This window comes from Bos indicus, chromosome 25 (genome assembly GCF_029378745.1).
Source record: "Bos indicus isolate NIAB-ARS_2022 breed Sahiwal x Tharparkar chromosome 25, NIAB-ARS_B.indTharparkar_mat_pri_1.0, whole genome shotgun sequence".
Taxonomy (NCBI): domain Eukaryota; kingdom Metazoa; phylum Chordata; class Mammalia; order Artiodactyla; family Bovidae; genus Bos; species Bos indicus.
Window position 1 is genome coordinate 17,910,585 of NC_091784.1, and position 20,196 is coordinate 17,930,780.

Sequence of the window (20,196 nt, forward strand, 5' to 3'; positions counted from 1 at the left end):
ATTTTTCATGATGTACTCTGCGTAGAAGTTAAATAAGCAGGGTGACAGTATACAGCCTTGACATACTCCTTTCCCAAATTGGAACCAGTCTGTTGTTCCATGTCTGGTTCTAATTGTTGCTTCTTGACCTGCATACAGATTTCTCAGAAGGCAGGTCAAGTGATCTGTTATTCCCATCTCTTGAAGAATTTTCCACAGTTTGTTGTGATCCACACAGTCAAGGCTTTGGCATAGTCAATAAAACAGAAGTGGATGCTTTTCTAGAACTCTCTTGCTTTTTCAATGATCCAATGGATGTTGGCAATTTGATCTCTGGTTCCTCTGCCTTTTCTAAATCCAGCTTGAATATCTGGAAATTCTTGGTTCATGTACTGTTGAAGCCTGGCTTGGAGAGCATTGGAAGCCTGGCTGGTTTTGAGCATTACTTTGCTAGCGTATAAGATGAGTGCAATTGTGTGGTAGTTTGAACATTCTTTGCCATTGCCTTTTTTGGGTATTGGAATGAAAACTGACCTTTTCCAGTCCTGTGACCACTGCTGAGTTTTCCAAATTTGTTGGCATATTGAGTGCAGCACCTTCACAGCATCATCTTTTAGGATTTGAAATAGCTCAAATGGAATTCCATCACTTTCACTAGCTTTGTTTGAAGTGATGCTTAAGGGCCACTTGATTTTGCATTCCAGGATGTCTGGCTCTAGGTGAGTGATCACACCATCATGGTTATCTGGGTCATTAAGATCTTTTGTGTACAGTTCTTCTGTGTATTCTTGCCACCTCTTTTTAATATCTTCTGCTTCTGTTAGGTCTATATCATTTCTTTCCTTCATTGTGCCCATCTTTGCATGAAGTGCTCCCTTGGTTTCTCTAATTCTCCTGAAGAGATCTCTAGTCTTTCCCATTCTATTGTGGGTGTGACTGGTGATGGAAGTAAAGTCCGATGCTGTAAAGAACAACACTGCAGAGGAACTTTGAGTGTTAGGTCCATGAATCAAGGTAAACAGGAGATGGCAAGAGTGAACATCAACATTTCAGGAATCACTGAACTAAAATGGACTGGAATGGGTGAATTTAACTCAGATGACCATTATATCTACTACTGTGGGCAAGAATCCCTTAGAAGAAATGGAGTAGACTTCATAGTCAACAAAACAGTTGAAATGCAGTATTTGGGTGCAATCTCAAAACAACAGAATGTCTCTGTTTGTTTCCAAAGCAAACCATTCAATATCACAGTAATCCAAGTCTATGCCCCAACCACTAATGCCAAAGAAGCTGAAGTTGAACAGTTCTATGATGGCCTACAATGCCTTGTAGAATTAGCACCAAAAAAAAAAAAAAAAAAAGATGGCCTTTTCATCATAGGGGACTGTAATGCAAAAGTAGGAAGTCAAGTAGGAAGTCAAAACCTAGAGTAACAGGCAAGTTTAGCCTTGGAGTACAAAACGAAGCAGGGCAAAGGCTAACAACGTTTTGCCAAGAGAACTCACTGGTCATAGCAAACACCCTCTTCCAAGAACACAAGAGACAACTCTACACATGGACATCACCAGATGGTCAATACCAAAATCAGATTGATTATATTCTTTGCAGCCAAAGATGGAGAAGCTCTATACAGTCAGCAAAAACAAGACCGAGATCTGACTATAGCTCAGATCATGAACTCCTTATTGCAAAATTCCCTTGATAAGAAAACAAGAAATTGTGTGAAGTGTGTGTTTCCCTTTTTGCTTTGGCTACCAGAAAATTCAGAGCTAAATTCCATTCCTATTAACAGTACCAGACAGAATAGAATCTAGGCTTAGTCTTCCTTTATGCTATATGCATTAAAAATTTTTTGTTCTATTAACTTTATTGTCCTATGACATTTACTGTCAAAATAATTGTTAATCCAGCTGCTTGAAAAGTAGGTAAAAATAATCAAGACATTTAATATAGTTATTATGAAAATGAATTTCATATTATAAATGAAATCAGTCTGAATATTCATTGGAAGGACTGATGCTGAAGCTGAAACTCCAATATTTTGGCCACCTGATTCAAAGAACTGACTCATTGGAAAAGACCCTGATGCTGGGAAAGATTGAGAGCAGGAGGAGAAGGAGGTGACAGAGGATGAGATGATTGGATGGCATCACCAACTTGATGGACATGAGTTTGAGTAAGCTTCAGGAGTTGGTGATGGACATGGAAGTTTGGCATGCTGCAATCCATGGGATCACAAAGAGTTGGACAGGACTGAGGGACTGAACTGAACTGAATATAGTTACAGGTTGCTGATACTGATACGTCGCTTCAGTCGTGTCCGACTGTGTGACCCCATAGACTGCAGCCCACCAGGTTCCGCTGTCCCTGGGATTCTCCAGGCAAGAACACTGGAATGGGTTGCCATTTCCTTCTCCAATGCATGAAAGTGAAAAGTGAAAGTGAAGTCACTCAGTCGTGTCCAAGAGTACTGGAGTGGGGTGCCATTGCCTTCTCCAAGTTACAGGTTAAGGCAGTGCATTTGAAATCAAAGCATTATCTATTACTTGAATTTTAGACAAAGATAGAAGGCACTGAGAAGCTAGAGATTAATTTAGAAGTGGAATTAGTTCAGATGAAACATTTATGGGAAAAACAATTTGTAAATGATTCCCAGAGTAGGTCAATCCTATTTGCAGGCAGAGAGAAGGGTCAGTTCTGAGTCCCCTGGGCCACCCGGGCTGGCACTCAGCTTTTTCAGATCCCACTTCTTGGAGGAGCAGAGGCCTGCCCTGTTTCCCACACCGTCAGGGGTTTCCTGTTTTCTTTCCAGATCGTGGGTCCACATGCACAAGATGTGAATCCATGGCAGAAGCCAAAATGATTTACATTTCTGTCAGTTCAGTGTCAAACATGCTGGGAGGAAGGAAATTTATATTTAGATGGGAAGAAGGAAATTTAATTTAAATTAAACTAAAATTAAACTAATTTAAATTTAAATTTAATTTAAATATAAAGTTCAGTTGTGTTCCCATTGTACAGAGTCTCCCGAAAAAGTAAATATGTGTGTGTGAGAAAGAGTGGGTATTTGCATTCAAACATGATATTCTCTCAAAGTGACAAAGGGTTGTCATTTCTGGCATTGGTATATTGGCCAAAAGATTGGAAACAATGTAAAGGTAATCAGTGGGACCTGGTAAAATGACCTGCCCATGGGATGAAAGAGGAAGATGCGTGTTTAATAAAGAATGAAGACACAGCCACTTTAGAACTAGTTTGACAAGGTCCGATTACAATGAACTCACAGCAACTCAGGATTTCCTCAACTTCAGTCACTATCAGAATAAAATTCAAAGTTCTCAGCCTGGCCTACAACAGGTTTTTCTCACCATGAGCACTGTTGACGCTTTCGGCCGAATATTCTATGTGTGTGGTGGTGGAAGAGCTGTCTGGTGAGTGCTAGGATATTTATGGGCATTCCTGGGCCTCATCCAGAAATGCCAACATCACCCCCATCCCCAAAAGCCGTGACAGCCAAAAATATCTTCAGACATCGCCAAAATACTGCATGGATAAATCTCACAAACAAAAACACACGTACACACAAAGAGTACATATGGGGAATTCCCTGGTGATTCAGTGATTACGACTTCATGGTTCCATTGCAGGGTCACGAGTTTAATCTCTGGTCTGAGATCTAAAGTCCCGCATGCTGGGTGGTGGAGCCAAAAAAAAAAAAAAAAAAAATGAGAACATATTATTATAAACCTATTTGGGTTGGGAGAAGGAAGACGCAGGCAAGGGGCTTCTGGGATGAGGCTAACAGTCTGTTTTTGGATTGACGTACTGACTACTCGGGTGTTTTAAACTCTGAAAATTCATCATGTTGTGCACTTTTTCATTATTATAATTCAATAAAAATGGTTTTTAAAAAATGAGGCACATCTACACAGTTTGATATGGAAAACTCTCCAGTATACACGGTTAATGGGGGAAAAAAGTTGACTACGAATATTGTAATTCTATGTATAAAGTATTTCCAGAAGCACAGGAAAGCACACGCACTACTGATGGGAGTGTAAGTTGTGAACCACTTCAGAGCGCCCTCACTAACGCTGAAGCTGCCCACACTCCACGACTTGGCACCTATGGACTTCAGGGTGTGCTCTAGGGAAACTCCTGCCCATTGTCCAAGGAGACTCAGACAGGGAATGTACATCATGTGATGACTGAGCCCCAGACAGTTAAGGAACTTGCTGAAGATCACACCGTTTGTGAATCAGAAAGCCAGGATCTGATCCCAGGTGGCTGAGGGCCGCTAGGCGCTCTAACTCTCCAGCACTTCCGCTGGTCCTGCGTGTGGATGAAGGGTCCTGGCTAAGTGTCCTCAGGCAGAGCGGCAGGTATTCACAGGAGGCAGGCTTCGCAGTGAGGAGGTGAGGGCAGCGTCACTACGCAGGGTGCCAGCCCATCCCTACCCCCAGAAGGCACCACAAAATGCCCCCCTTTTATCGTCCCCTCCTTGGAGGTGCCAGCCTTGGGGAAAAGAGGACAGAAAGGAAAAGCCCCTCTCTCCTCCATGCTGTGGGTTAACCTGGAATGGCCCTCCCTCAAGGGGCCTGGCAGCCTTGCCCGCAGCCCCAACCAAGCCAGGAGTGACGGCAGATGGCCCCGGGCTGGCAGATCCCACTGCCTGGTGGCAGGAAGCCAAAGGTGGCTCTTGCCCTTTGGAAGGGAGAAGCTGTGAGCTGACTCAAGAGATCAAAGGCGGCTCCATTCTTTTCAGCTGAAATGAGCTGCTAACACTTTTAAAGAGAGAGCATAAGTAAACATGGGAAAATACCCCTGGGTGAAAAAGGAGTCACATCAGAGACACTCTTGCTAGAATCTGAGGTATTCTCCTGCTTTCTCTTCTCCTGATATGCGATCATCCATAAGAATGAGAGGCTTCCCAGGCAGTGCTGTGGTGAAGAATCCTCTTCCCAATGCAGGAGACGCGAGAGACGCAGGATTGATCCTTGGGTCTGGAAGACTTTCTGGAGGAGGGCATGGCAACCCACTCCCGTATTCTTGCCTGGGAAACCCCATGGACAGAGGAGACCGGTGGGCTACAGCCCAAAAGGTCACAAAGAGTCGGGCACAACTGAGTGCACTCACAACACCAGAAAGTCAAATTCTTTCCCATACTGGTGGTGGTGATGAAGACAGTAACTCGTGAATATAAGTGCTTTACATCTAGTAATTCGTCCAATCCTCCCACTTCCCAAAAGCCTAAGAAAGAGGTTCAGTTAGCCCAGATGAGCCACTCAGGAAACAGAGACAAGTGCCAGCTCCAGGCCAAACCATTTCCAACTCAGCTGATGTCAGAATCCTAAGTTGAAAGTCCGCTTCCCGCCATTGTTTCCGACACTTTGACCTCGAGGCAGGAGATGATGTCATGGGAACTGCTATTTTGGTGGAAAGGGAGAGGCTAGGCTGGGGGAAGGGCCCCCGAGGGCAGCCCTTCTCTCCCCTCCTGGTGGCTCATGGGAGTGTTCAAAGATCTTCCTCACATGCTTCTGTGTTATTTGAACTCTTTACAGTGAGCATGTATTATTTCTAGGATCAAAAATAAACAAGAATTCTATTTTCATTTTGAAAAAAACAACCCAGCGCCAGTGCACTTTTTTAGATCTCCAGGGTCAGTTTCCGACCTATGTGGGTCACTTGCTCATTGGCCTGGCTCTCTGTGAAAATAATCTAACAGACTGGGAGCCGCTTTCTACTTCCTTCAACTGCAGACTGCTCTGAAGTGAGAACACTAGCTGCTTCCGAGACTCAGACGAGTGAGTCACAGACTAAGGACTATCTGGCACAGAGCCGAGTACCTAATGATCACTCAATAAATGCCCCCTTCATTATTATTCATGAGTCTTAACTATGTTCCATGCCAAATACCTTGCTTGCATCCTTGGTTGAGAGACAGGTTCTCACTTCAAACGGATGAGGAAACTGAGGTTCCGAGAGACAAAAGGATGTTCCCAAAGTACTGAAATCAAACCACATTGCACCTGCTGCCTGGCACATCTTTCCGTCAAGCCTGAATTCAGTCCAGCGTCACTTCCCTGAGTGGTCCCTCTATGAGGGACTGATTCTCAATTACCTGGCCGAGGGCTCTTTGCCCCTGGCTTCACATGTGAATCATCTGGGAAGCTTTTAAAAATCCTGTTTCCTAGTTGTTTCTGTATCAATGACATCAGAATCTTCAAGGATGTAAAAGTAACTTGGGGGTATGGTAGAGTATAATACTGGAGGCCTGGCAATAATATTTATTAGCACTCCACCCACTCCAGTATTCTGGCCTGGAGAATTCCACAGACTATATAGTCCACGGGGTCACAAAGAGTCGGACACGACTGAGCGACTTTCACTTTCAGATGTTTCAACATATAGCTAAGATGACTTCCCTGGTAGCTCAGGTGGTAAAGAATCTGCCTACAATGCAGGAGACCTGGGTTCGATCCCTGGGTTGGGAAGATCCCCTAGAGAAGGGAATGGCTACCCACTCCAGTATTCTGGCCTGGAGAATCCCATAGACAGAAGAGCCAGCAGGCTACAGTCCTTGGGGTTGCAGAGTTGGACATAACTGAGCAATTAATAATGAGATTGAGAACTGGTGTTTTAGAGGGATCCATTCACCTGTCTTAACTTTCTTGTAAAAAGAACCAAAGTAGGTTGAATAACTGTTCTGTTTGCCTGGAACCAAGGGTGTTCCAGGGACATGTTATTTTCAGAGCTAAAACTTTCAATGGGCAAACTGAGATGTGTTGATTACTTTGGCCAAAGCCAGGTCCCACTGGTGGTAAAACCAAACATCTCCAGGTATCGAGCCACCTAAATGCGTGAAGTTGCCTGTGATGGGCAGTAGGAGATGGTGTTTAAGAGCAAACAAATGAAGAGAGTGTGTCTGGCTGAGACCCTACACATACTAAACAATGCTGCCCTATCAGACCAGACCCACTTGTTTTAATCTTCCAACAGGCAACCTTCAGCTTCTACTCTGGAGCCATCAGAACCATCGTGTGTCTGCAATAGAGTCTGGTGTGATCTCAGGTGGTCTTGGCCTGCAGCAGCTTGAAGCGGGGTTTTGGTTCCAGCCAAACATTGAAGTCTAGGCCTCGGTGAGAGGGCTGAATCCTAGCCACTAGACCACCAGGGACAGTGGCCAGTGACAAGGCCCTGGCCTGTCAACTGTGTAGAAATGAATTTCCATATAGAGATGGAAAGTAGAGAAGAAAGAAGAAAGTGTTAGTCGCTCAGTCGTGTCCAATTCTTTGCAATCCCATGGACTGCAGCCTGCCAGGCTCCTCTGTCCATGGGAATTCCCAGGCAAGAATACAGAAGTGGGTTGCCATTCCCTTCTCCAGGGGATTTTCCCAACCCAAGGATGGAACCCAGGTCTCCCAAATTGCAGGCAGATTCTTTACCATCTGAGCTACAGGGAAGTTTATTAGAAGGAAAAAGAGTATGTGTGGATAGACACATTGACAGGCTCAGAGAGAGTCATGCCCTTCTGGCAGTTTGAATCGCTTATATGGGGCATCTCTTCTGGGTTTCCTTTGGCCAGTCATCTTGCTTTGCTTGGTTCTGAGTCTGTATTTGGTTTACTTCAGGGTCCTCCCCTGTATGCACATGCATCTCTTAGCCAAGATGGATTCTAGCGAAGCTTATTGGTAGTTGACATCACTTACTCTGGGGTGGTGCCCCCTCCCTTTTTGACCTTGAAGGAGCCTTTCTGTGCGTGTGTAGCTGGTTAGTCGGGAAGGTGTCCTGACTTTTCAAAGAAGGAATATGCAGTCTTTTATCTCTTATCTTGGCAGGACTGAGCTTCCCCTGACTCCTGCTATTTTGGAGCATCCGTCCACAGGGGAAAAAGCCCAGCTGCTCAGCCTGGGGCCCATCTGTCTCCTGCCTCAGGTGGACCTGTAGTTCTCAAGCTTACTTTGCACTTACCTGGTTGGTGCATGGGGGGCTTTAACAAAATCCTGATGCTCAGACCCCACCCCAGAACAATTGATTTATAGTCTCTGTGGGTGGGACCCAGGCCTTGGTATATTTTTGAATCTCCCCAGGTCACTGTAGTGTCTGGCTTGGGCTAAAGATGGATGTAGTGGGTGACTGAATGAAGGCGGAAAGTGGGACGTTTCTTCTTTACACTTGATGTGTCTCTAAAACATCCTTGGTGTCTACTTATAAGATTTGAAGACCTTTTCTATTCTACCTTCTCTGGACAACCACTAATAAAAATCAATTCTGAGGCAACAAAGATGTCCTGCAGTAGGTGAATCAGCTGTGGTACATCCAGATGAAATATTTTTCCACGCTAAAAGGAAATGAGCCATCAAGTCATGAAAAGACTTGGAGGAAACTTCAGTTCAGTTCATTTCAGTCGCTCAGTCGTGTCCGACTCTGCAGCCCCATGAATCACAGCACGCCAGGCCTCCCTGTCCATCACCAACTCCCAGAGTTTACCCAAACTCATGTCCATCGAGTTGATGATACCATCCAGCCATCTCATCTTCTGTCGTCCCCTTCTCCTCCTGCCCCCAATCCCTCCCAGCATCAGAGTCTTTTCCAATGAGTCAACTCTTCGCATGAGGTGGCCAAAGTACTGGAGTTTCGGCTTCAGCATCAGTCCTCCCAATGAACACCCAGGACTGATCTCCTTGCAGTCCAAGGGACTCTCAAGAGTCTTCTCCAACACCACAGTTCAAAAGCATCAATTCTTTGGTGCTCAGCTTTCTTCACAGTCCAACTCTCACATCCATAAATGACCACTGGAAAAACCATAGCCTTGACTAGATGGACCTTTGTTGGCAAAGTAATGTCTCTGCTTTTGAATATGCTATCTACATTGGTCATAACTTTTCTTCCAAGGAGTAAGCGTCTTTTAATTTCATGGCTGCAATCACCATCTGCAGTGATTTTGGAGCCAAAAAAAATAAAGGCTGACACTGTTTCCACTGTGTCCTCATCTATTTCCCATGAAGTGATGGGACCAGATGCCATGATCTTCGTTTTCTGAATGTTGAGCTTTAAGCCGACTTTTACACTCTCCTCTTTCACTTTCATCAAGAGGCTTTTGAGTTCCTCTTCACTTTCTGCCATAAGGGTGGTGTCAGCTGCATATCTGAGGTTATTGATATTTCTCCCAGCAATCTTGATTCCAGCTTGTGCTTCTTCCAACCCAGCGTTTCTCATGATGTACTCTGCATAGAAGTTAAATAAGCAGGGTGACAATATACAGCCTTGATGTACTCCTTTTCCTATTTGGAACCAGTCTGTTGTTCCATGTCCAGTTCTAACTGTTGCTTCCTGACCTGCATATAGGTTTCTCAAGAGGCAGGTCAGGTGGTCTGGTATTCCCATCTCTTTCAGAATTTTCCACAGTTTATTGTGATCCACACTGTCAAAGGCTTTGGCATAGTCAATAAAGCAGAAATGGATGTTTTTCTGGAACTCTCTTGCTTTTCCATGATCCAGCGGATGTTGGCAATTTGATCTCTGATTCCTCTGCCTTTTCTAAAACCAGCTTGAACATCTGGGAGGAAACTTAGGTGCATATTATTAATATAACATGGGAAAAGTCAATCAGAAAAGGCCACATACTGTATAATTCCAACTATAAGACATTCTGGAAAAGGCAAAATATGGAGACAGTAAAAAGATCAGGTGTTGGGGAGGGGAGAGTGATCAACGGGTGGACCACAGAGGAACTTCAGGTCAATGGACATACTCCGTATGCTATAGAATGGTGGGTACACATCGTTAGGCATTTGTCCAAATCCAAAGGATGTACAACCCAAGAGTGAACCCTGATGTAGATTTTGGGTGATAGTGATGTGTCAGTGTAAGTTATGAAATGGAGTATCCCTGCCATATGGTTAAACAAGGATGTCACAGCCATCCTTGGTTCTGGTGCTCCAAATGTGAATTTCTGAGCCCAGGAAGAACAATCGCTGCTATGTGGCAGCCATGGAGCTGCCACCACAAGCCGAGCCACTCCCTATGATGAACAAGGAACTAAGGATGTGAATCATCAAATCGCAGATGCTGGCCCCAGGTAGCTGTTCAGTTCAGTTGCTCAGTCATGTCTGACTCTGCGGTCCCATGAATCACAGCACACCAGGCCTCCCTGTCCATCACCAACTCCCGGAGTTTATCCAAACTCATGTCCATCGAGTCGGTGAAGCCATCCAACCATCTCATCCTCTGTCGTCCCCTTCTCCTCATGCCTTCAATCTTTCCCAGCACTAGGGTGTTTTCAAATGAGTAGCTGAGATACATGTAAAAGGAATGAATGCAGAAAGCCCAGACCCTTGCATCTTCTCATGCATAGAAAAGTGCTAAATTCTTCAAAATATCTGGTTTTCCTTAATTAACAATAATCTTTTGATGTTCAGACTATCTGTCCCTTGCTGCAACTTCTGCATAACCTGACTCCTCCCCCCACCTCCTCAGAACGGTTCTCTCAGGGTCACTTGAGATGCTGCCTCCGGGGCTTGAAGTCCTGAAAATTCCCACCAAATAAAACATAACTCTAAGTCTCTAGGTTGTGACTATTTTTGAAGTTGACAAAGTCCATCAATTGTAACAAATGTACCATCTGGTGAGGGATGTTGATGATGAGGGGGCAGTGGGTACATGGGAATCTCTATAGCATTCAGTCAATTCTGTTGTGTTCCAAAAGAACAAAGTATTTAAAAAACAAAAACAACACTGAACAAGCGCTTCCAATGCAGTCACTCATCAGGCGCCACTGAACCCCAGTGTCTGACCCAACTGCATGCTGGGAGGTCAGGGTGTGCTGCGGGGGGAAGGGGGGATGGCTTCTGCTGTGTGACCCCAGGCTATGTACTTTGCTTTCCTGTTTCTCAGTGATTTCCTCCACATCGAACATCAGCTTGAGGCACCTGGGTCTCAAGTCCTATGGCCACTGCAAGTAGGGCTGGGGACCGAAGGTCCCAGGGCCATAGGCCTTGCTGTGGTAGAGTTAGATTTTGCACAATGGTGGGAAGGCACAGGGCTTTCTGGCATGTGGACAATACCCTGTGCAGAAATGGGGAGGAAAAAGTCCTCTGAATCACTGAAGGAAGTTACTATGGTCAGCGGAGAGGGAGGAAGCTCTGTGTGTGTGTGTGTGTGTGTGTGTGTGTGTGTGGATAGGTGTGATTATGTAAGTGAGATTGGGGGATGGAATCTGTGAGGGGGGGTGTGTGCCAGGAGTGTGTGTATATGAATGTCTGTGCAAATATGAATGTGTGTGTATATGAATTTGCACAAGAATTTGGTGAGAGAATTAGAATGTTTCCTGCCATATCAATAAATATAGATGTTGTAGTTGTCACAGTGGAATCAATGATTCCAGCCCTCTGATCTGAGTTTCTGAGCCCTAAGGGCACGCAGGAAGGGGAAGAATACTTGCGATTCACTCCCTACAGTGAGCCCCAAGGGAGCTCAGGAAGTGAAAAACACAGCATACTGGCCCAGGATAGCCAAGATAAGTGTGAAAGGAATGATCTCAGTGAGCCCACTTTTACATCTTCCCATACATAGAACAGCGCTAAATTCCTTAACTTGTGATGTCTGTTTTTCTTAATTAACAATAATCTTTTGATGTTCAGACTACCTGCCCTTTGTTACAAAACTTCTATATAACCTGGCTCCTCCCCTTGCCTCCTCAGAGCAGTTCTCTCAGGGTTACTTGACATACTGTCTCCCCAGCTTGAAGTTCTAAAAATTCCCACCAGATAAAACATAACTCTCAACTTATAGGCTGTGATTATTTTTCAAGTCGACAGTCTATATGAGGATGTAATTGTGTGCATGTACATGAATTGTGGATACATGTGGTGGATATATGTATGATGTGTGACTATGTATGTACCTCCATATATGTGTGAGTGGGCATGTATGAGGGTGTGTTATGAGCTGGGTGTTGGTGGGCAAGTTACTTAACCTATCTGTGCTTCAGTTTCCCTATGTCTAAAATGAAGATAAGTAATTACTGTGGCGGGTAGAAGGTGGCCACAACTCTTTACCATCCTGGAGAATTCCATGGACAAAGGAGCCTGGCAGGCTACAGTCCATAGGGTCGCAAAGAGTAAGACACGACTGAGCAACTCTCATGCACTCAATCAATTCTAATATTTATGACATTTATTATATGCACTTTTCACTTTCATGCATTGGAGAAGGAAATAGCAACCCACTCCAGTGTTCTTGCCTGGAGAATCCCAGGGACAGGGCAGCCTGGTGGGCTGCCATCCATGGGGTCACCATCCCTGCCATTGACAGGTGGAATCCACATCACTTCCCTTGACCTGGGCTGGACCTGTGGTTTGTTCTGACCTATAGAATCAGAACCAGACCTGCAGTTCTGCATTTGCACACACGGAACTCTTCCGCTCGGAGTCCAGTGGCCTAGTCACGAGAAGCTAGAGCCAAATGGTGAAGCCACATGGAAGGAAACTGAGGCATGCCCGTCCAGTGGATGGGCCTGGATGGCCCTGTGGCCCCAGTTGACGTTACAAGGAGCAGAACTGAACCTGAGAAGTGATCTTGGTGAGGCAGCAGTGAGCAGTGGCATGAAGCAAGATCTTAATTCCCTGCCCAGGAATTGTACCTGCAATGGCACCCCACTCCAGTACTCTTGCCTGGAAAATCCCATGGATGGAGGAGCCTGGTGGGCTGCAGTCCGTGGGGTCTCGAAGAGTCGGACACGACTGAGCGACTTCACTTTCACCTTTCACTTTCATGCATCAGAGAAGGAAATGGCAACCCACTCCAGTGTTCTTGCCTGAAGAGTCCCAGAGATGGGGGAGCCTGGTGGGCTGCCATCTATGGGGTCGCACAGAGTCGGACACGACTGAAGCGACTTAGCGGCAGTAGCAGCCTGGATGAAAGCCAGGAATCCTAGCCTCCAGACCAGCAAGGGTTATAGGCTTTAGAAGCTAATTTTCCCTGGATCTTTGCCCCTGTGAAAAATCCATCTATCACAGAGGCAGAAACTGTAAAGGCAGGTACAGTTTATTGTTAGACATAGTACAACAAGTGGGAGAGCACACAGAGGAACAGTTTAGTTGAGATGGAAGCAAGGCAGGGATGCACACCCATTGAGAAAAGGTGTAGGTGTCCCTCCTAGTGAGGAGGAGTGTAGTAAAGAGGCGGTTAAGTCATATATGTAGGTCAGTCCTTCCCAGTCTTTGTCTCTTTTCAGGCCAATTATCTGGTTTCTTTTTCCACACCTGACCTACCCGAGGGCCCTCTCCTAGGGTGCGCACACACCTCTCAGCCAAGATGGATCTCGAAGTGAAGGTTTCTGGGAGGAGCAAGACTCATTATGGCCTGGAGTTATCCCCTGACTTGACTCTGAGAAGCCTTTCTGCGCCTGTGTAGTGTCTCCCTTATCCTTTACTCAGACAGGGTTTTTGCCTCTCTTAGTCCTTGCCATGATTATTCTCTTGAGATGTTTATAAGAGACAAAGACTGGCTATTTACCCTGCTTCTGTTGTTACTTCCAACAGGGGGCTGGTTGTGAATTCCTCAGCTGGAGTCCACCTGTGTCTTGCCTCAGGAAATGCAAAGAGGAGGCTGATGGATTGTAAAAGTCCAACCTGGAGCCCAGTCTATCTCCTACCTCAGAAGGACTCTGCAGGGCCCTCCTGGGTACAACCCCTTCCACTTCTTGTTTGTAGAAAAAGCTTTAGTCTCTTAGGCTTTCCCTGGGTTCCAAAGAGCGGACTGGAACAGTTAATGATCAGAGAAGGGAGGACAATATGGTTACAGGATTCCTTGTTCCTCCTGAAGGAGTGTAGATAACATTCTGATGCATATCTTTGATGTGTTTTACAGAAACTAAGATACCGCCCACCAGCCTGACGGAGGACGGTGACTGCATGCTGACCACAAGCATGCAGACCCCAGACTGGTTGGAGCCAGAAGGCCCTAAAACACTTCCCTGTTACCTCACTACCAATCAATCAGAAGAAAGTCCACCAGCTGACCACACACCCTGCAACCTTCACTCCTAATACTGTCTTTAAAAACCCTCATCTGAAAGCTGTTGAGGAGCTTTGGCCTTTGAGCACAAACCGCCCATTCTCTTCTCTTGATGTCTTGCAATAAACGTTGCACTTTCCTTCACCACAGCCTGGTGTGGCTTTGCTGTGCTGTGGACCCGAGTTCCGTTCTATAACAGAGCTCAGTTAACAACAGACTCCTGAGAGATAATAATGGTAGTGGCTATTTTTAAACTACTTAGTTTTAGGGTGGTTAGTTATGCAGCAATAGATAAATTTACTTCATAGAGTTTTCAAACACTTAGAACATGGGATCAGCAAACTTTTCCTGTGAAGGGCCAGGTAATAAATATTTTAGATTTGGGGGCCATATAGTCACTGTCAAAACGACTCAGCACTGCTGCTGTGGTGCAAAAGCAACCAAGACAGTGCATTAGTGACCAGGGTGGCTGTGTTCTGATAAAACTTTATTTATACAAACAAACTGGATTTGGCCCAAGGGCAATTGTTGGCCCAGACCCAGAAAACTGCCTAGACATAAAAAGTATCAGCTATGAGTACATGTGTGTAAGGTCAAGTGTGTATGTCTGTGTGTACATGTGAAGCATAATATAAAAGTACATGATATAAACGTATACTTTGTATGTCTGTGTACCCGTGTGTCTTCATGTGAAGCATGCATCTAGATGAGTGGAAATGTGTGTGCAATCTGTTTAGTCCTGTAAAAACACATCAACAAGCTGTAACAGCTGATGTTTCAACGACTGCTCCCCACCCCTCCTTCCTGCTTCTATTCTGAGGAGAAAAGGGAGCATGGGAGAAAATCAAGAGAACAGAAAGAGCTGGCCGGTCCCATCATTTGCATCTGGGCTGAGTTTGGAGGGAAGCCATCGCGGCTGGGCTACTGTAGGGCGGAGTCCACGGCTTCCTGTTGGCGGAAAGGAAAATGAAGTCAGTCCCCTGGGGGGCGGGGCGGGGCAGCGGGGGAGGTGCCGTAGAAATGAAAAAGGAACTCTAGAGCTTTAAGGAGGGGCTTGGGGGTGGTTGTGGGGAGAAAGCTATCCCCCTCCTGCAGCGGGTGGCTCTTCCAGGCAACTTGTAAACATCTGCCTGCTGGTTTCATTTTGATCCCCCACTGTGGGACTCCAGAGGGGCTACTTCCTGCCTGACTAACCTTGGCTCAGTTTGCCGGTGGCCAGAAATGCATCAAGTGTTAGCTTGGGAGCCAGTAGATGTGGGTTCCAATCCCTGTCTGCATTTACTTACTAAGTGGCATCGGGGCGATCAGCCTTCCTTACCGGTATAACGGGGATGCTATTAGCATCACCTCCTAGGACTGTTGCAACGATCAAATGAGGATACTGTGCATCTAGCCTTTGACAAGGAGCTTCCCACACAGTAAATGCTCTGAAAGGTGACACTCTGAGACAAACCCCATGGGTTCCAGTGCTGGGCTCCAAGATTTCCAGTTTGTCTTCCCTAATCCCCACCAGGGCTGCCTTAAACTCCTGATTTATGGAGTCATAGAAACCTGTTTCTTTCCTTCAAAATTGCTACCTCTATTAGTTACGCAGCACTCACTGGCAGGCTTATTTGATAAGCGTCTGTCTCCTCCAGCAGACTGAAAGCTGCAGCCAAATGAGATGGTGTCTGCTTTGCTAGCCACTCTGTCCCGAGAGCCAGTACAGGGCCTGGCACACAGTTGGCACTCGATAATTAGTTACTGAATGAGTGAATGGAGATGCAAAACTTCACAATTTGGGATTATCTGGGGCCTGTGAAGAAAGCTGAGCGCCGAAGAATTGATGCTTTTGAACTGTGGTGTTGGAGAAGACTCTTGAGAGTCCCTTGGACTGCAAGGAGATCCAACCAGTCCATTCTGAAGGAGATCAGCCCTGGGATTTCTTTGGAAGGAATGATGCTAAAGCTGAAACTCCAGTACTTTGGCCACCTCATGTGAAGAGTTGACTCATTGGAAAAGACCCTGATGCTGGGAGGGATTGGGGGCAAGAGGAGAAGGGGACGACAGAGGATGAGATGGCTGGATGGCATCACCGACTCGATGGACATGAGTTTGAGTAAACTCTGGGAGTTGGTGATGGACAGGGAGGCCTGGCGTGCTGTGATTCATGGGGTCGCAAAGAGTCGGACATGACTGAGCCACTGAACTGAACTGAACTGAGGGAAGAACAGCTCCTCATTTTTAATCAACGCATGAATTTGAAAGGCTTTCAATGGGGTCTTCTAAAACGGGGTTAGGCCAGAACAGCCGCTTGTGTTAGTTAAGTCAGGCTGGGCTACGCTGCTGAAACCATGAACCTTGATATTTCCTTTCAGAGGCCCAACATCACAAAGGTGGATTTCTCACTCAAAGCATGAATCAGGTGTCTGGCAAGAGCAGTTGTTCTCAGTTCCTCTCGTGCTGCTGGCTTCTTCATGTGTGGCCTTCACCGCCTCTGCAGGATCACGACCAGTCCCTTCTGCTCCCTGCTCAATGGTCAGAGCCAGCTGCTCAGCCCAGTCAACCTGCCGGGGGCACTGGGAGATACTGGGCTGCTCAGGGATGCTCAGCTAGCAGCAGAAGAGTCTCCGCCACAAATAGGAAAGGCTCAGACTTCCTGGCCGTTCTCACAGGTCTGGGTTTCATGTGAGGATGTCTGAATGCATTTTGAAGGCTTGGAAAGTGGAGATTCCTACTGATTAGACTGCTTTTGAAAATCAGGTATTTATCAGAGGAAGAAAAATAACCAGTCATCACAAATCCTTTGCTTAAAATATTGCACAATGTTTTCAGTGCAGTTTCTTGCTGTACAAGACCCTGAAGGCCCATCTTAAAATGTCACAATCATTTTTCTCCATGGTTGAAATAATTTTTAAAAATATTTTTATTGGAGTACAGTTGTTTTACATTGTTGTGTTAGCTTCTACTGTACAGCAAAGTGAATCCTCTATATGTATACATATATCCCCTCTTTTTTGGATTCCATTCTCCTTTAGGTCACCACAGAGCACTGAGTACAGTTTCCTGTGCTATACTGAAATAGGTTTTAATGGTTTCACTTTGATAAGGATCAACAGCCACCCATCAGAGGCTTAGCTCCGAATTCGAGGAGACCAATAATTCAATAAACCATAAAGATAAACATCTTTTGATAAGGTCCTTAAAAGCTTTTAGTTTGAATCTGCCACATAGTGGGACTCCTAATATTTTTTTTGATGATTGGATGGACTGTGATTGTTCTTCAGTGCTGGCTCAAAGTCACTGCATCCAAGGTGGCAGAGAGGGAGGGGAGACACTGAGACGAAGTGCAGGCAAAACCACTGACTATTCAGGAAAAGAGCCAGCATTTTGTGAACGCAGGCTGTGTATGATGTATGCTCTCTCCAGGCTAGAAGACAAAGAGGATGAGGGAACTATCCCTTCTATTAAAGAGGCATTTCTTCGCGAGAAGTTTCAGGGTGACTCTGATGCCTTTTTAAAAAATATTTCCATATCCCTGGGGTTGTAGATAAAGGGAACTGCTAGTGGCGTTAAATCCTGTGCCCGTTTAGTGATATTCTGCCTTGTACATTCCAGTCGTAGAGTTCTGTCCTTGGGTTTTATTCCCGCACCACCACCTCCACCCTTTCAGCTGCCTATCTCTGTCACAAAGCAAGCCTCACAGATACCAGCTGGTGGCTCCACAGTAGCTGGTGGGGAGATCCCAGTTGCTCTACTGAAAGGTTTCAGAGGAGCCATCTGACCCAAGTCAGTGGTTCACAACCCTGGCTGCATTCTAGAATCATCCGCAGAGTTGTATCCGTGCCTGGGCTGCACCTGGGGGAGTCTCTGATATCACTGGGTCAGGATGGAGTCCTGAGTGTGGATAATTTTACAAAGCCCCTTGTGTAGCCAGGGCCAGGCCTGAGAACTACTAGCCAGAGCTTTCCACCAGGACTCAAATTTCATTTAAGGAATGAAGTGGGGAGAAGCCTTAGAAGATGACACAATTCAGAAGAAAGAGATATAGGTATGGATGGATCTCTCACTGGATGTCCTCTTTTCTAGGAATATGTATAACAAATATTCACAAGTGCACTCACATCATCAAGGAAGCTTGATGATGGGGAGGCAAGAATTCTACCACCAAACCACCAATGCAGAAGTTTGGAATTGGGGAGGCTCTGGGCAGAATGCCTCAGGGTGGCCCCCTCCCTTAAGATATGGATTCACCTTCCTGGGGTACCACTCCTAGGATACAGTAGCTAACATTTGGTAGTATTTCTCAATCCCACATGCATTACTCTTTGATTCTTCCAATAAGCCAATAAAAGGAGGGATTATCAACCTCATTTTGCAAATGAGGAAACTGATGTTCAGACAAGTTGATGGACTTGTCTAAAAGATTATAAGCAGGGAATGGTAAAGCTGGGACTTCTATCCTAATTGGAGAAGGAAATGGCAACCCACTCCAGTATTCTTGCCTGGAGAATTTCATGGACAAAGGAGCCTGGCAGGCTACAGTCCATAGGGTCGCAAAGAGTCAGATACGACTGAGCAACTCTCATGCACTCACTCAATTCTAATATTTATGACCTTTATTATATGCACTTTTCACTTTCATGCATTGGAGAAGGCAATGGCAACCCACTGCAGTGTTCTTGCCTGGAGAATCCCAGGGACAGGGGGGCCTAGTGGGCTGCCGTCCATGGGGTCGCACAGAGTTGGACACTACTAAAGCGACTTAGCAGCAGCAGCAGGCCTCCAGATGGGCATAGATTATATAATTATGGAATTATATGTTCCCCAGCTACTTCTCATTTCATTGACACAATCTTCTGCTATTTGTTTCTAGCATTTCTGTGTCAGAATCTTATTTGTTCACTAATACCCATCCTTCTTTCATATTTTGCTCAGGGCTGCTAAATGCCAGGCTGTTTCCAGCTTCCCTTGCAGCTAAGAGTGGTCATATGACACCATTCTGGCCAATGAGATGTCAGGGAAGTCTACTGCCTTCCTTAACCCAGGCTCTCTTCTCCGTGGCTGAAGTAGCCATTGTGGCAGCTTGAAGAACAGGAATGAGGATAAAAGTGAAAATATCCAGAATGGCAGAGCAAAGAGATGCCTGGGTCCCTGATTCCCTGAACTCCTGGCTGCCTACCTCCAGGCTTCTAGATGATGAGAAAAAATAATTTAAGTCACAATAGGTTAAGTTTTTATAGGTTGTGGCCAAATGTCTTCCTACGTGATAGTTTCCCAACATGCTTTTTATCACTGTTATTGTTTTTTCCTTTACAATTGAACATACCACCCCAAAGTTCAACACCAGCCAGCATCTGACTGAAGCTGAAGCTTAATCATGAGGGGACACTGAATGAGTGTCAGTTGCGTTACTTTTGAGACCTACAGCATGTTGTCACCTGAATCAACATTTGCATTTTCCAGCTTCCATTTGCTTTTCCGAGAGGAGGGCAAATGCAGGGACACAAACAACCGTGTAAACATGCCCCCCAAAAGACGGTGACACTGCCACGACTCAGCCCACCCTCACTGGGCTTCAGCAGATGAGGGAAACCTGGATTCACTGTGGGAAGGTGGTTTCTAGCAAAGTCTGGCTGTCTGAAGGTCAAATGCATAAAAGTCAAGGCTGCCTGTTTACTCCACTGGCAGCCCCTCTTTCCCAATTTTTTTTTTTTTTTTTAGCTTCCAACTCATTCAGGTATTGCTAAGCTACAAACTACCACTAACTCAGCAGCTTAAAACAACGTGTTCAGTTTTGCTTGGTGGCTATAGGCCAGCTGGGCAGTCTTGCTGATCTGGGCTGGTGGCTGGGCTCGGCTGGTCAATTGCTTCAGTCATTCTGTTGTCTGCTTGGTTGTGGGCGGGAAGGGAAAGCTCATCTGGAATGGCCTCCATCACATCTTGAAGGTGGCGGTCACCTCTGGCGACAGGGCCACATGGTCCCTCATTCCCCAGCAGGCCAGTCATTCACATGTTCCAAGAGAACAACTGGAACCAGACAGGCCTAGGCTGGGAATTAGCAAAATGCCCCTTCTACCACATTCTACTGACTAAAGTCACAAAGCTGTTCCAGTTTCAAGCGGTGGGTGAAAAGGCTTCCTTCTGGATGGCAGAGAATGCAGTCACTTCGCCAGGGGCCGAGGGATAGGGAGCTTTGGAGAACAGGGGCGACTT